We start from the raw sequence: 16425 nt of genomic DNA, 5'->3' as shown, positions 1-16425 counted from the left end.
GGGTTGACAAACTTTCCAAGGTTTCAGGATTTTTGTTTTAATAGGTATACGTTTCCATGTGACCCCTGGTCTGTATTTAAGGATTGTAGAAGAGGAGTGAGTGAGAGAGTTTTTAGTTGCCATTTTTAGCAATATTCCAACAATATCACGGCTGTAGGAGAGGGAGGGATCTGTGATAGTTTGTTGAATATAAACACACAGACCATATTGTATTCAGTCATATACTACACCTTATCTTGGATGTATCACATGTAGGTGACTTGTGACGTTAAATATGGTTTTGAGCATTTATTATTTATGTTGTATTGTGCTTCATTTCTCATGGTCATGCATTTCCTTGATATGGTGAAGTATTTGACTTTGGTTTCGTTGTATGATTGGCTGTAAAATTTGATATTCATAATGTTTGAACTTTCAATTATCCTGAATGAATTGTCAATTATCCTGAATGAATTATGCTGTTTCCATTCACATGGATTTGCTGTTATTCAGTGAGCTTTTGATTTGTTTTGTTGTTTCTCATTCATCTGTTAATTTGATCAAAATGATATTCAGTTGAAGCTAACATTAATAATGGAAATATCAGAACAAGTGTCATTTAAATAACTTGGCTTCAAAGCTATTGACAAAATTGATTGACATTGTCAACTTTGGCCATGTCTTTGTGTCTGTACATGAAAGGGCAGGAAAGCTGGAGCCTGTAGGAGGATAGAACCTATTGGCAGTACAGTCCACGTACACAACTTGTAGCATTAATTATTGCTTCAATGGGGATCTGTCATGCTTTTTCATATTTGATAATTGATTAATAATGTATCCTGACCTCCATTGTGTTGGAATGTTTCCATGGATATGTGCAACCTCTAGAGAATCAGTGCTTCAGAGTGGCTCATTCAGACACATTCACTGATCATCTTCAAAATGTCCGAAGGATTATTTTAAAGATTTGGTTTGTTTGTTGTGAAACACTGCACTCAGCAATATTCCTGCTATACGATGGCATTGTGAGTCTGAACCAGCAAGTCATTATGAGTGTTGATCAGTAGAACTTGAAGAGGATGACATGCAAGCCCCACCCCCTGATCCCTTTAGTTGCCACTTCTGACAACAATGGTTGCCAAGCACCAGCTCTAACAGAGTTCTGAGACATTTAAACCTAGTGCTAATAATGTCATTGAGAAGGAAGTTCATTTCTGAAGTTAAATTTCAAAAGTTAAAACTGATGCTCCCTTTTGTTGCTGGCGACCGCCTCCGTGGTGTAGTGGTTAAAGCGTCCGCCTGGAGAGCGGAAGGTTGCGGGTTCGATCCCCGACCGCGTCATACCAAAAGACGTTAAAATATGGTACTTGTTGGTCCCTGCCTGGCGCTCGGCATTAATGGGTACAACAAGGACTGGTCGGCTCAGAGTCAGTATAATGTTTCTGAGTGGGGTATTCATGCTTCACTGCGGCATGGTATCTCTGTGGGCTAGCACTATAAAACCAGCTTAAGTCTGGGCTAGTACAAGCAGCCGCACATACACATACACACGCATGCACGCGTCGTCATATGAGCGAAATATCCTCAAGCACGACGTAAAACCCAATTTCACCTCACCTCACCTGTTGCTGGCCATGATTTTCTTTCATGGAGTCTGGAATAAAATGTCTGCAATTCCCAAGAATGTCTTCAACACTTCGTCGAAGCCCGATTTTGTTAGTTTGAAATGAAGAGTTTCTCTATATTCTTTATATTGCAGAGTTAGAGACAAGTTAACTTTACAAATCTTTAAAAATAATATTTCTTTCATGAAGTTAATGTCAGTCTATAGGGAATAGATTTTGGTAGGGTTTGGCTTGCTAATTTAATATTGCTGTTTGTGAGATAGGATTTCTTCAGCGAAATGTTTCTTTATCAAATTATTAAAGGACATCATTTCACCATTACAGAATCAGTGTTATTGATTTTGTTATTGTCACTACTGTGATTGTGATATTTTTTTTTAATGGGGCCAGTCCATTCCACAAAATCTATTGTTATAAGTCATATATATTCATAATCAACCATGCTGATCTTCGACATCTTTTAGAAACAGATATTGATTTTGTAAGCTGGAAATTGGCTTTTAACTCTAGTAGGTTATGTGATAAAATAAAGTCCCTGGTGTGCCCTGCTGGTCTGCTCGTGAGGACTGTGTCAGTTAGGCAATGTCATCTGATCAATACCTGATGGTGGTGTGTCGTGCCTGCCATTCTGAATCAGGACGTCAGGAGTCCATCATGATGAAGGCAAGAGGGTGGTGGTGGATTGTGGGTGTTTGCTGTTCCACAAGAATCAGCTGGTCTCTTCGAGCTGAGAGTTGGTACGGTAGTGTAGAGGTTAAACTAAGTTAAAGTGTTCGCTTGTCACGTCAGACTCATGTTCGGGAGGGTGTTGGTGGATTATGTGAGTTTGCTGGTAGATTATGTGAGTTTGCTGGTAGATTATGTGGGTTTGCTGGTGGATTGTGGGAGTTTGCTGGTAGATTATGTGAGTTTGCTGGTAGATTATGTGAGTTTGCTGGTGGATTGTGGGAGTTTGCTGGTAGATTATGTGAGTTTGCTGGTAGATTATGTGAGTTTGCTGGTGGATTGTGGGAGTTTGCTGGTAGATTATGTGAGTTTGCTGGTAGATTATGTGAGTTTGCTGGTGGATTATGTGAGTTTGCTGTTGCACAAGGATCAACAGGTCTTGAGCTGAGGGATCATAGGGTAACATGGAGGTTACAGTGTTCGGTTATCAGGTCAAACACCCATCTTCTAGAGGGTATTGGTGGATTATATGAGTTTGCTGTCACACAAGAATCAACAGGTCTCTTACCAGTTACAGGACGTAGGGTAACAGTGGTTATAGTAACCTTCGCACAAAGACCCATGTTCGATTCCCTACCTTGGTACTTTAAGAATCAACAACTTTCTTACAAGTTAGGGAAGGTAGAGTAACATAAGTGGTTGAAGTAGACTTGGCCAGAACACCCATGTTCGATTCCCTACCTAAAGAACTGTCGGAAATGCTAGAAAAATGCTTTTTGACTTATATTTAAAATTCAGAGGTATTACAGTTACTTAAATAACAAATATCACTTTAAGAAACATCTACCTAATGTAGACCGAGGGAATAAATTTTGAGACATGCCCTAAAATGCGTTTTTACTGATGAAAATACCCAAAACTTAGAAAAATAAGGGGTAGTGGGACGTTATTTGATACAAACATTAACTGCCTGTATTACGTCATCAGCATGCACGGTATCGACAGGTGAAATTAACACCAGAGCACACGCTCGCATCGGCGAGGGGTCATCTCAATAGATGTTTTCTTCAAAATGTTGAATATGTGTACGTATAGTATACGTATTGGTTATGTAAGGGATCATTTGTGTATGTGTGTTTGTTGTGAAATAATCATACGAATTACTGTACTTTGGAAAGAATCCTATCACTTTTGTTATCTTATCGATTGATTGTAGAAATGTGCAACGTTTTAATAAATGTTTTGCTTGTCAACAGTATATTTCATTGAAAAAATATGTATGTAATTCGGTCAGTTTAATCTAGTTGTGAACATTGGCCCAAGATTTAACGAAGTCACTGGTGTATCTTCTTTAGAATATATATATTCTTCTTCTCCTAAAGTTTGTAGACCGCCCGTCTAAGTACCCCCTGGTCAAAGTTGTCAAGGATGGTTTTACATCCCGGTTTTGCTTTTGAGACGGTCCCTGTCTTGTCTGATTTGTTTACAATATTGTAAACTTGTTGGTAAGACATACCAACAGCTCTACAAGTTCTGTAATAAACCATTTCTATACTAATGAAAGGTTTACCTCTGTCTTTTTCAAGCACAAAAAAATTATAAACCTTTGCAACAATCGTCTGCAAATCGTTGGCCATAGTGGACGCTGTGATAAAGATGTGCATGCATGACCGGAAACTTATTAATCAAGACTTAACATTTATATTAATATTTCTTCAATCAAGAAACGATAATTAAGCAAAGTAACACAAACATTCAACATTTATTTGTTTAAGACAAATGTTAATTTATATTTTTACACCACCTGTATTATTAGCATAAATGTAAAGACTATTTCACATTTCTGCTGTTGAACTCTGAAAAAATCTTAAGTTGTTGTTTTGGTACCAAATTCTCTCCTGTAAACTGCCCTTTAAATGCATAGGAATGTTAAATCAATTGAAATAAAAATTAGGTACACTATAGGTGAGTTGATATAATGTCAACATAATACATTTATCACCTTTCTAAAGATATTAAGGCTAAAAAGCATTTTTCTAACATTTCCGACAGTACTTTAGGTACAATATGTGAAGCTCATTTCTGGTGTTACCTGCCGTGTTATTGCTGCTTTATTGCTAAACTAGTATAAAACCTTATCTTAGAAGATGAGTTACATTTTGTGTTAGAATCTTCAATATATGATAGGTTGCATCTAAAATATATGATACAAATTGAATATTTAAATAGCAATTGTCTAATAAATCTTCTTCAAAATGCCAACCATAAATTTATAACTCTTTATGTAAACTTTATCAAAGAAGCTTTTGTGTTAGCCTGCTCTTCACTGTAAATGTATCTGTACATATCTCCATGTCAATGCTGTGAATTTTGTGGTGCATACTCGTATGCTGCTGTTGAGAACTTAAGCACCTTGTATGTATATAGCTTGCATTCATATTGTACTTGGGCCTGTGGCCTTTATGCTGAATAGATTCTTGCTTCTTCTTCTATAAAACCTTACTCAGTGACTCAGTCTTACTGGGGGCGGTGGGGTAGCCTAGTGGTTAAAGCGTTGGCTCGTCACGCCGAAGACCCGGGTTCGAATCCCCACATGGGTACAATGTGTGAAGCCCATTTCTGGTGTCCCCCGCCGTGATGTTGCTGGAATATTGCTAAAAGCAGCGTAAAACCAAACTCAGTCAGTCAGTCACTCTTACTGGTTGAGTTTGACCAGTGGTGTTTTTCTTTGTCATTCCTGTTAGTTTTTACACCAGCCTGATTTTGACCAAATTTTGTGCAGTAGCAACCCTGATTATATTTCCAGATTGCTTATTTCATATTGTTAGGGACGTTGGGGTAGCTTAGTGGTTAAAGTGTTCACTCGTCACGCCGAAGACCCGGGTTTGATTCCTCACATGGGTACAATGTGTGAAGCCCATTTCTGGTGTCCCCTGTCGGTATTGCTGGAATATTGCTAAAAGTGGTAAAAATAAATTACATATGTGCTTCAAATTTGTAAATTTCAATCACTCAAACAGTCAAACTCATTTGCATCCAGTTGTACATTAGGGCTGGGACGGGTAGCAAAAAATGGAATCGGGTACCCGCATGTACTTACCCGAATCGGAATCGAGTACCCGGAAATGTAAGGTATAAAGCGCTTCTGTCAACTTTCTGAATATTCAATCACAAGTTGACAGAGATTTTGATACAAACTTTGAAAGGATGGACACAGGACTTTTCGTTACCGCTGTCACTGTAACTAGACTCCTCATGCTCAGATATATACAGTCGTTAATACTAACCTCCATTAATCGGACAATACCAATGATGCAACTGTGTGTTACGTCAATAATGAAATAGGCAAGTTATTATGTGCCCTTGCCATACAGAGTTCTCTCCTTTTCCGGAGATTCCTAGAAATAGTACTCGATTCCAGCTGTACCCGACCTAGATTTGAGTACCCGAGTACCCGTCCCAGCCCAGTAGATACTAATCCAGCCAAGCTGTAATTGTTGTTATAGCAGCACAGAAGGTACATCCCTGTGTATGGTCATTTGATGACTAATCTGGAGGGACTTTTCATATGTCATCCAGACTGGAAATGTGGAGACCTCAATCACAAGAGTAGTAAGAACCAAGCTCAGAAAATAGGATCTAAAAAATAAAATGGCTGCCTTTCTTGACTGACGATCAGTCATAGTAAGGTGTGGAGGCAATCTCTTCATCACTTCAGTGCTGTTACAAGTCCTAGTTGGCCAAAGACAGCTGACGACAGAAGCTTCGCTGTTTGCTTGTCATGAAGAAGCCCAGAGCCTTTCAGGATATCACTCAAATATTGCTAATATTGGCATAAAATTCTGCTCACTCACTCATGGTTGTAAATATTTACATGTGATGTCAAAAACTGGATAGGGAATTGCAGAGCTTCTGTGGAAACAGGGTTGTGTTTCAAACGCAACATTAGATCTTTGAGCAGTACTCCGGCATTGAGATCAAAGTACAGATTCTCCACATGCTGGATGTAAAGGGACCTTTGTTATCAGCTTGGTTGAAATTAAAATCCGTCATGTCGTGCCATGTCATGTCATATTATTAATTTCGCTCTTGGTGTGTCTTGAAAATCTAGAATGTTTTGTTTTCTGACTTTCATAATTGTGCAGCTTTTTTCATTTTTCCTTTTATTGTGAAAAACAGAAGCTACTCTCACCTCTTGACCTTGAGCTGTTGTGTACACTAGATTAACGGGGGCAGTGGGGTAGCCTTGTGGTTAAAGCGTAACTTGTCACGCTGAAGACCAGGGTTTTATTCCCATATGGGTACAATGTGTGAAGTCCATTTCTGGTGTCCCCTGCCGTGATTTTGCTGGAATATTGCTAAGAGCTGTATAAAACCAAGCTAGCTTGCTCACTCACTCACTCACTCACTCACTCACTCACTCACTCACTCACTCACTCACTCACTCACTTACTCACTCACTCACTCACTCACTTTCATCACTCACCCGATCTATGAACAGTTCTGACTGCATGAACATTGAACATAACATTACTCAAGTAAATATCACCATGTTAGCATTGGAAGCTTTCAAGGCACTGTATACAAATACAGCAACAATCACAATAAGTATAAGCACATTTTTATTGCCAATATTAGGATCCTGTAGGCCGTGGTGATGTGCTTCGGTCAGATCACTTTATGGGCTGGGTATATAAATTAGCATCTATATTGAAGGTTTATACAGGGTGTTGCCTTTTATTTGGGTCTCTTTATAGACAGCCGTGTATGGTACACATGTTATTAGGACCAAAATAGCCACAGTCCAGAGACAGACCAATATCTCAGATTGTTCTCTTGGAAACCGCATGAAACAGTTTGTGTACACTTCAAAAACAACACATGGCGACACGCTTAGTGCGTGAGCCACTTTGTACAATATTCATCAAACTGAGCAGTGAGCAATCTTTCCAGCAAGGGACAGGTCTTCAGACAAACATTTGATCAGGATGATCAGTCGCAATCCTTCTCAGTCAACATGGTCGCCAAAAAGTGCCGTGGATGGTTTTACAGCCATTGCAACATCCCATGTTGTAAGAGTTGAAACAAGGAGTTTGAGCAAATCCTATCATTCATCAAGGATATACGGGTCCCTAGCTGATTTGCCACCACTGCATCTGACAAGGTTTTCTACAGAAAATCAATCTTGCATCTAAGGAGCTACAGCCATGCTGGTAATGTGGACGAATAGGAGATGCTGACTTTGAACCTGAAACGACCATTAGGGATGTTAAAAGTGTGATTTGGGAGTCTTGCAAGTCTTGCAAGTCTCGACCAAACAAAGACCTGGGGTTGCAGTATGAATCTCTTAATGAAGACAATGACCGCCTCAGATGATGAGCTTAATGTAGCTTTTGTCATTGGCTGTCATTTCTTTAAAAATGGTGACTATTCGGCTTCCTGTTGCTTTGTTGTGAAGCTCATGAAATCCACAAGGGTGAAGGTCGGCTTGCTGTTAATGCCAAGAGTGAATGTAGAATGAAATATTTACAACCGTAGAATTTTTTCGGGATTAGTTGCCTCTTTTGGTAATTGTTACTGAACTGATTAATTGTAGAATTAATTTGTTTTAAAAACAGTTATAGTGGGAATAAAATCCATGGTTTGTAATTAAGAAAACAACTTTTTGGATAACAACTTGTTTATGGCATAGAGTGATGTTTCTTTCAGTGACAATCACATTTGATGACGGTGTAAGAATCTTCACCAAAACATTGCTCTATGCAATAAACAAGAATTTGTCATCGAAGTTGTATGCTTCGTTATTGACTCATCAACTTCTAAAATTCTGATCAAACAATTGGTTTGTAAATAATTGTAGAATACCCCTGACGGGAGTCAGGATTAGAACAGTTCCCTAACAACTTGGTCTGGTTGTGGGCGACACTCACATAGACTGTGTGGTCTTGGTTGATAGCGTTTCAATGTACACCGAAGACAAGGAGCAGTGCTCACAGTATTGATTACTTGATAGTGTAGACTAGTGGTGGTCCGATTAATTGAAATAGTCGAAGATTGGTCGCAGTGACTAAACGACCAAGCAATCGATCATGTCTTTTCATAATCGAACACAAACAATTCTGGAACACTTGTTTTCATCAACAATATTTTTCACAGGATTGGTTTTGTCTGTTACATTTCATAAGCATTACAAACTCGTTCCAAGTCTTGATTAAATTTATCTTAAAGGTCACATAAACCCTAGGGGGTAATAATACATAAATCACTAACTGGCATCGTTATAAATGAAACCCCGTCATTAAAACTACTCATTTCGACCTTTAATTGACTTAAATCGACCTTTTTGACAACAGTGCACAATTCTCACCCGCGAACGAAATTTCAACCAATCAGAGCGGCGCGACTCTGTGACGTCATATGAGGAATAGCTTTGAGGGCCGATGCAGAATTCATCTACATTTTAGGGGGTAAATTATCGTGTTTACAGGCTTGTATAAACCTGAAATCGTGACAATTGTTGTGGAAAATGAAAGCTATATGTTCTCACAATCTACTGTCATGTAATTTTGTCTCCTGCTTTGCCTAGTTTCCGAGTTACAACTTGTTTTCATAGACGATTCTGTCAAAATCGATTGGTGTCGTTAGGCCCTATTTGTATAATGACTGATCCAAATTGATCCCATTTCTGTGTTGTTTTACCTCGATATTTAATCATGTCATGTAAAAATCTGTTTGTATTCTCAACACAGTGTCGGCCTATAAGTTTTCACATGCAATACAGCAATTAATACTCCCTTGTTGTAACCCGTGTTAGGTGGTATAAACCTACACATGTTATTTGTCACCATTCACTTGATGGTCAGTTAATGAATTTATAACAGGTATAATTAGTGGTAACACACTTAGATTACCCGACAAAGGTTCCCATTTGGCATTTCTTGTGTCTGGAGTAAATATTCAACATTATGAACATCGATCAAAGGATTAACCGATAACACGCTGATTGATTAATTACTTTTATCTTACACAGCGGAATTGTCAAAAGGTAGTGTTTATGTATGTAGATTTACTAATCTATACTGAATACACTCTGCCGTGCGGTGTCTGGCGATAAACAACGCCCTTCTTTCAAAGGATTAACCGGCAATACATTGATTGATTGCCCATTATTGGCTAACTAAATTACTGTTTTAATGAAAGGCTGACATTACGCCAATTAGTTGCCAGGTATGCTATCTTGGGTGACCAATGAGACTATACACCAATACCTGAAAAGATTTATCACTTTTTTCAGATATTAAACTGTTAAAAGACACATCATTTGGAACAGTTTTGTGGATATTGATGGATACATTCCTCGAACAAGGTAATGGCCTGACATTGTTCCTATAACTTTAATCTGTTTTAATTTTAATATTTGCCTTTTGTTTTTTAATCATTTGTCGTAGCATTCAACAGAATCATTGTTTTCGCCGTGAAGTGTAATGAGACAGACAACATACACTAGGGTGTGTTTGCGAATTATGATTCACATTGGCAAACTATAAAATGTCTAGATATTACAGTTCTGTTATAAATTCACTATAAGTATCAGCAGATCGTCAGCTATTTATTTAGTTTCAAAATGCATACAAGTGTGATAATAAACTAATTAGGATTATAAGACCAAATATAAAGACGCACATTGACTAGTATCTACATACTGGTGAGTGGACATTAACCATGGGAATGTAGCAAGAAATTTATCGCTAGCAGTATTGTAACCGACCCCCACCTCGCTCGTGGAAGAAATCGTTATGTTATAAGTTGTGTCATGCAAAATCCGTTTGGTTATGATTCCAATACATATTTAACTCTGATTTAGTAGAAAGTAGTTTTGATTTTCTAACTTGATGAAAACAAACTATAATCTCATTAATTCTAACAGACTTTACGATTTTCAAAATGGCGGCCCTCTATCGGGAACATCCGCCAGTCTGTGGATAAATGCTATTTAGGTTTGTTTTCACCGAAAGTAGCAAAATCAAAACTACTTTCTACTGGTAGTAAAATATGTAATTTATTGATGGCCAATAGGATTTTGCATGACATAGCGATATAACATAACAATTTTCTCGTGGCAGCGGCAGGTGGGTGTCAATATAATACTACTTACAATATTATTGTTACTTCTCGACCACAACCTCACTTCCGAGGAAGAAATCGTTATATTACAAGTTGTGTTATGGAAAATCTTTATGGTCATGAATCATATACATATTTTACTATAACTAGTAAGTAGTTTTGATTCTTTAACTTCCGTGAAGCGATCTGAATACAAGTAAGATATCGTTTCAGGCTTCCACAACGCTCGCGTCGCACTCACAAACATAACCCATTTAGCACGAACTGCGGGGTCCTGTGGAAATCTGTGCATGGGGACACCATCGCCTCGACCCTAGGAGCAATTGACGACAAAGCAACGATTCGGGTATGTCGTCGTTGATGTCGAAAATCATCAAAATGATGAGCGTGCTACACATTTTCTATACAACTAACTGAAAATCGTTCCTCATATGACGTCACTGCAGTGCTCTGGCGACAGAGTTACGTAACCTGTCTGTGGTTTCGTTGGCGGACGAGAGAGAAGCAGGCGACTTTTTGGCCACTTTTAATCGCTCGGTATTAATTAACCACAAGTTTTTAAAGAATAAATTTGGTGTTCCGCATAAGACTAACCACAAATCTTTCATATGTAATGGTTAAAAGAGTAACAAAAAACAAAGTTTAGTGGTTCTTTAAAGACACCAAGAAATTTATGTTCCTAACATACTGGTCATACTTTAAAGATATGAAATTTAGCCAAAACACCCCAAAATAACTACATGTTTTTTTCCTTATTTTTTTGTGTGCATAAACAAATTTAATAAATGACGCTAGCCAATTATTTTCGATGATTGATCGGTGGTAATGAACTAATCATCAATTATGAGATTTTAACCAATTCCTAACACTAGTGTAGACTAACATCTAGTTTCTGAAGCTGTGGTAATCTAGACTTGCCACACATCCTAGACTTGCCACACATCCTAGACTTGCCACAAATCCTAAATTTGCCACACATCCTAGACTTGCCACACATCCTTGACTTGCCACACATCCTAGACTTGCCACACATCCTAGACTTGCAACACATCCTAGACTTGCAACACATCCTTGACTTGCCACACATCCTAGACTTGCCACACATCCTAGACTTGCAACACATCCTAGACTTGCAACACATCCTAGACTTGCCACACATCCTTGACTTGCCACACATCCCACATCCTAGACTTGCCACACATCCTTGACTTGCCACACATCCTAGACTTGCCACACATCCTTGACTTGCCACACATCCTTGACTTGCCACACATCCTTGACTTGCCACACATCCTTGACTTGCCACACGGCTTGCCACACATCCTTGACTTGCCACACATCCTAGACTTGCCACACTTCCTAGACTTGTCACACATCCTAGACTTGCCACACATCCTAGACTTGCCAAACATCCTAGACTTGTAACACATCCTAGACTTGCCACACACTAGACTTGCCACACATCCTAGACTTGCCACACATCCTAGACTTGCATGGGCTGCATACGGTATGTTTGTTTTAGGGTATGTATGACTGTATCAATTGATTACTTACAGGAAGCCATCATGTGGCAGGAATATTGCAATGTTAATATAAACATTGTAGCATCTATTTGTGATGGCCTATCTTAGTATGGGACCTACTGTAGGGTTTGAATGGGTTGCAATATACAATGTTTCCCTGGTTTTAGATTAAAGGGATCTGTCATTTATAAGTATTTGCTGATGTACAACGTAAATCTGGCTTATCTAAGAACACCCTGAATCTTAAAGTGTTGCTAGGGGTGCCATGACCTGTTGACTTTCATGCCTCGTCTAACACTGCCTGACATGTGGTGACTCAATCTCACTGTACTTTTAGTAAATATAAAACGTCAGTGCTAGAGATTGTACAAGGTCCAGTTCTTCAAAGAGATCTTAGTGTCTATAAATTAAAATATACTAGTTACAGTTGTCGTAGCGGTAAGTGATCTTTGTAGAATGGGGATGTGTTTAGACTTGATCAGATTCTGCACTCTATTGATCTCTGTAATTAGGTGGTGGGGCTTGAGACTTGACTGATGGCTTGTAATTATGCAGGGGCGGTGGAGTGGCATGGTTAAAGCGTTCGCTCGTCTCGCCATAGAGCCGGGTTCGATTCTCCACATGGTTTCAATGTGTGAAGCCCAATTCTGGTGTCCCCAACCATGATATTGCTGGAATATTGCTAAAAGCTATGTAAAATCATACTTACTCACTCACTCACTCACTCACTCACTCACTCACTCACTCACTCACTCACTCACTCACTCACTCACTCGCTCGCGATTATGCCCTGTGTTGTGGTTCATTGCTTATTCTTTCTGGCAGTGGTCCGTTGGAACCAGGTACAATATTTTACAGGTTGGTTGGTCGATCAGTCAGTCGGTCGGATGTGGCTTCATTATTGTTGACTACATAGTTAATCAACAATAGTTCACTCAGACTGCACAAACAAATGCATTAAACATGTCAGACAGATATACTTCCATATTTTCCCCTCCAGAAACAGTTTACTTCTGAATGAAAATAGTTTTTTAGTACAAAACAAAATGATAGGGATTCTATGTTTGAAGTTCCTATGCTTGACCAGTTTCAATCAGCTTGTCTTGGAGAATGCTTTGTACTACTTTATGCAGTGTTGGAGAGTAATCTCGTGCACACGGAAATATTGGTCCCGATCATCTGCCAGACTGGTGGCACAAATTATGGTTTGACCATCGATGAGATATCTGCAGGGAATCTTTGAACAAGATGTATGAACATATGATGAATAAGACTTCTGTTTGGCTTCAAAGACGAAGTCGTGAGCTATGTCACATATTCATATGTTGATATGGCTTATGTTTGATTTCAGGGAGGGGCGGTGAGGTAACCTAGTGGTTAGAGCTTTCGCTCGTCAAAGCCCGGGGTTCGATTCCTCACATGAGTACAATGTGTGAAGCCCATTTCTGGCGTTACATTGCTACAATATTGCTAAAAGCAGCGTAAAACCATATTCACTGGCTGATAGAAGGTTGTAGTGGTTTAAGTGTTGGCTTGTCACATTTATGGCTGTGGGAACATTGTGTGAGGAGTATTTCAGGTACTTGCTCACACACTCACTCACTCACTCACTCTAGTCATGTTGTGATTCATTCACATGTTCGATGAATCGAGCTGTATCCATTCATGAATTCAATTCATGAGTTGTGGTCACTAGATTCAAATATTTTCAGATATTTTTAAAGAGAGTGTTTTTACTTGGACCTTTGGCTGTGAGATACACAAAATTGAATATATCCAACTTGCGGGCACTGTCATATAAGTAGTACAGTTCGCTTTTTAGTTTTATAGAAAAGATCATTAAAATGTTTCAATTACATGGCATGTTTGTTATTTTACTTTCTTGATATTAAACAAAATGTATTCATGAATGAATATTTGTTATTGTTACTATTTATTTGTAAAACATATCATGTTCGCCTCATAGTGTAATTGTTGTAGCCCTAATACACACACACCCAACATTTTGTGGGGTAGCCTAGTGGTTTAAGTGTTCGCTCGTCACGCTGAAGACCCAGGTTCGATTCCCCACATGGGTACAATGTGTGAAGCCCATTTCTGGTGTCACCCGCTGTGATATTGCTGCAATATTGCTAAAAGCGGCGTAAAACTTAACTCACACACTCAGCAATTTGCATCTTAGTAAAACCCTGACTTGTGCATGAAGGATGAATGGCAGCTTCTGAAGCTTGGAGGAAGTGAAGAGGAATCAGTCATTCAGGATTTTCTGCCACTGTCATTCTGTGTCGTGTTTATTTGTGAGCAGAAGGGACATTGAGCACTCAATCAGCGGCTGTTGCTGTGGTAATCGGCTGTGATCATGAATTGGGCAATATCCCTATGGCCCTCAATCATGACAGTGTTGTTTTAGCATGCTTTGATAAGACTTCAAGGATCATGAACTTTACGGGTGTTGCAACATGCTAGATAAGTAGGCATGAGAATAAGATTTAGCTTGTCTCCCTGCAGACTGTGACCTTAAAGGAACATGGCTGCCATTTGCGTAATTTAGTAGGAAACTGAATTATGGCGCAGTGATTTGAAGTTTATCTTTGCGGATGTCTGCAAGGGTTTGGTTTAACTGCAGGATTGGACTTAAATTCAATTTCAGAATTCGTCTCATCCACAGTCCAAAGATTGTTTAAATTTGGTTCAAAGGCATGTTGGCTCCTGAAAATATATTGGTTTTAATGGAAGAAAAAAGTTTGATGTCTATTCCAAAAAACTAGTGTCTCAAGGTGTTTTTTCTTTCCCAAACGTCATTGTGTAGGAAAAACAGTTTGTTTTTTTCTCCCAGTGAATGGAAGCAGTCTAGCAGTTATTTCAGCAGCTACATTGGCTAGGGCTTACCGACTTCTTTCCATTTATGTGACCTTTTTGAGTGGTTTTGTTGCCAGAATGTCAGAGGTAGATGTCTGTGGCTAATGTGGCCAGCCTTTAGCAGGAAGGGTGAGTGAGTAAATGTTGCTTAAAGCCGCATCAGCAATTTTGCAGCTATTCACGGACAGGAGTGGGCCGGCTACCTTGAAGTGGTCTCATTGACTGCCTCCTGAGGCAGCCACCAGTTCTCCAGGACAAAGCCATCAGAGCAGACGGAACATGGTCACATTTTTCGACTGAAAGTGAAACTAGTGATGTCACAACCCCATAAATGCATGACAGGTATATTTCCCCTCAGGCCTTAGACTAACACTTAGTCCCTGAATATATATAATATCGATCGTAACAAATAAACCCATTTATATTGAACAGGAGCCCTAGTGAGTTGGGAGCAACCTAAGACTGGGGAAAATATAGACTTGTTTCATTTAGGACTTTAGCATTGCAGGGAGGGCTAGACAGTAAGGGAAATAATGTGGTTCAGGGACTGTGAGACAGATTACTTGGGCCTGTTCAAATTTGTGAAAGGTCCTTTAATGTTGATGTATTTTACCACGATGCTGCAGTTTTTTTAAATGAGTGCCTTAAGAATAAAGTCTGGATCTGCCACTTCCAAAGTCTGTAGGTCCAGTGTTGCCATGTTGCCATGTGTTCATGTTGCCATGCACTTGGATGTGTTCATGTTGCCATGTGGTGGACAGTGTTCATGTTGCCGTGTACTGGAAAGTGTTCATGTTGCCATGCACTGGACAGTGTTCATGTTGCCATGCACTGGGAAGTGTTCATGTTACCGTGTACTGGAAAGTGTTCATGTTGCCATGCACTGGAAAGTGTTCATGTTGCCATGCACTGGGAAGTGTTCATGTTGCTGTGTACTGGAAAGTGTTCATGTTGCCATGCACTGGACAGTGTTCATGTTGCCATGCACTGGACAGTGTTCATGTTGCCATGTACTGGACAGTGTTCATGTTGCCATGCACTGGACAGTGTTCATGTTGCCATGCACTGGGAAGTGTTCATGTTGCCATGCACTGGAAAGTGTTCATGTTGCTGTTAGGAGAGGTGGGGTAGCCTAGTGGTTAAAGCGTTCGCTTGTCACGCTGAAGGCCTATAGTCCGTTTGGCTCAAAAGCAGACCAATGAATTGCAATCGAAAACGAGGGAGGAGTGCAGAAAAAGGGACAGCCGGGTGTGCGAGAACGGATGGAGACGGCACAGCACAGGTTAATGAATAAATAACTTTGTCTGTGAACGTGCTTCTCGAACACCTGGCTGTCCCTTTCTCTGCACTCCTCCCTCGTAACAAACAGTGAACTGTGTCAATATTTTAATGATAGTTTGTTAAACAACTATTATGATCAGCGTTTCATTGAGTATGTTATGTTTATTAGTTTTCGAGTTCGATTGCAATTCATCGGTCCGCTTTGAGCCAAATGGACTATAGCTTCTGGTGTCCCACACCATGATATTGCAGGAATCTCGCAAAAAGCAGCGTAAAACCCAACTCACTCACTCCCGAAATTTGCTATTCATTCAAAAGTATTGCAGTGTAATATGTTCATGATATGTACCAGAAAGTATTCATGGTGT

General features: G+C 39.5%; 1 protein-coding gene across 1 annotated transcript in view; it reads left to right on the top strand.

Moving 5' to 3' along the window:
• Positions 1-16425, top strand: part of LOC124286766 (serine/threonine-protein kinase BRSK2-like) — a 159680-nt gene that overhangs the window by 4254 nt on the left and 139001 nt on the right.

The sequence above is a fragment of the Haliotis rubra genome, unplaced genomic scaffold (assembly GCF_003918875.1).
Source record: "Haliotis rubra isolate DU_JTF1 unplaced genomic scaffold, ASM391887v1 Scf390, whole genome shotgun sequence".
Classification (NCBI taxonomy): domain Eukaryota; kingdom Metazoa; phylum Mollusca; class Gastropoda; order Lepetellida; family Haliotidae; genus Haliotis; species Haliotis rubra.
The sequence above is the reverse complement of the archived record's forward strand: the minus strand, read 5'-3'. Positions and strand labels throughout refer to the sequence as shown.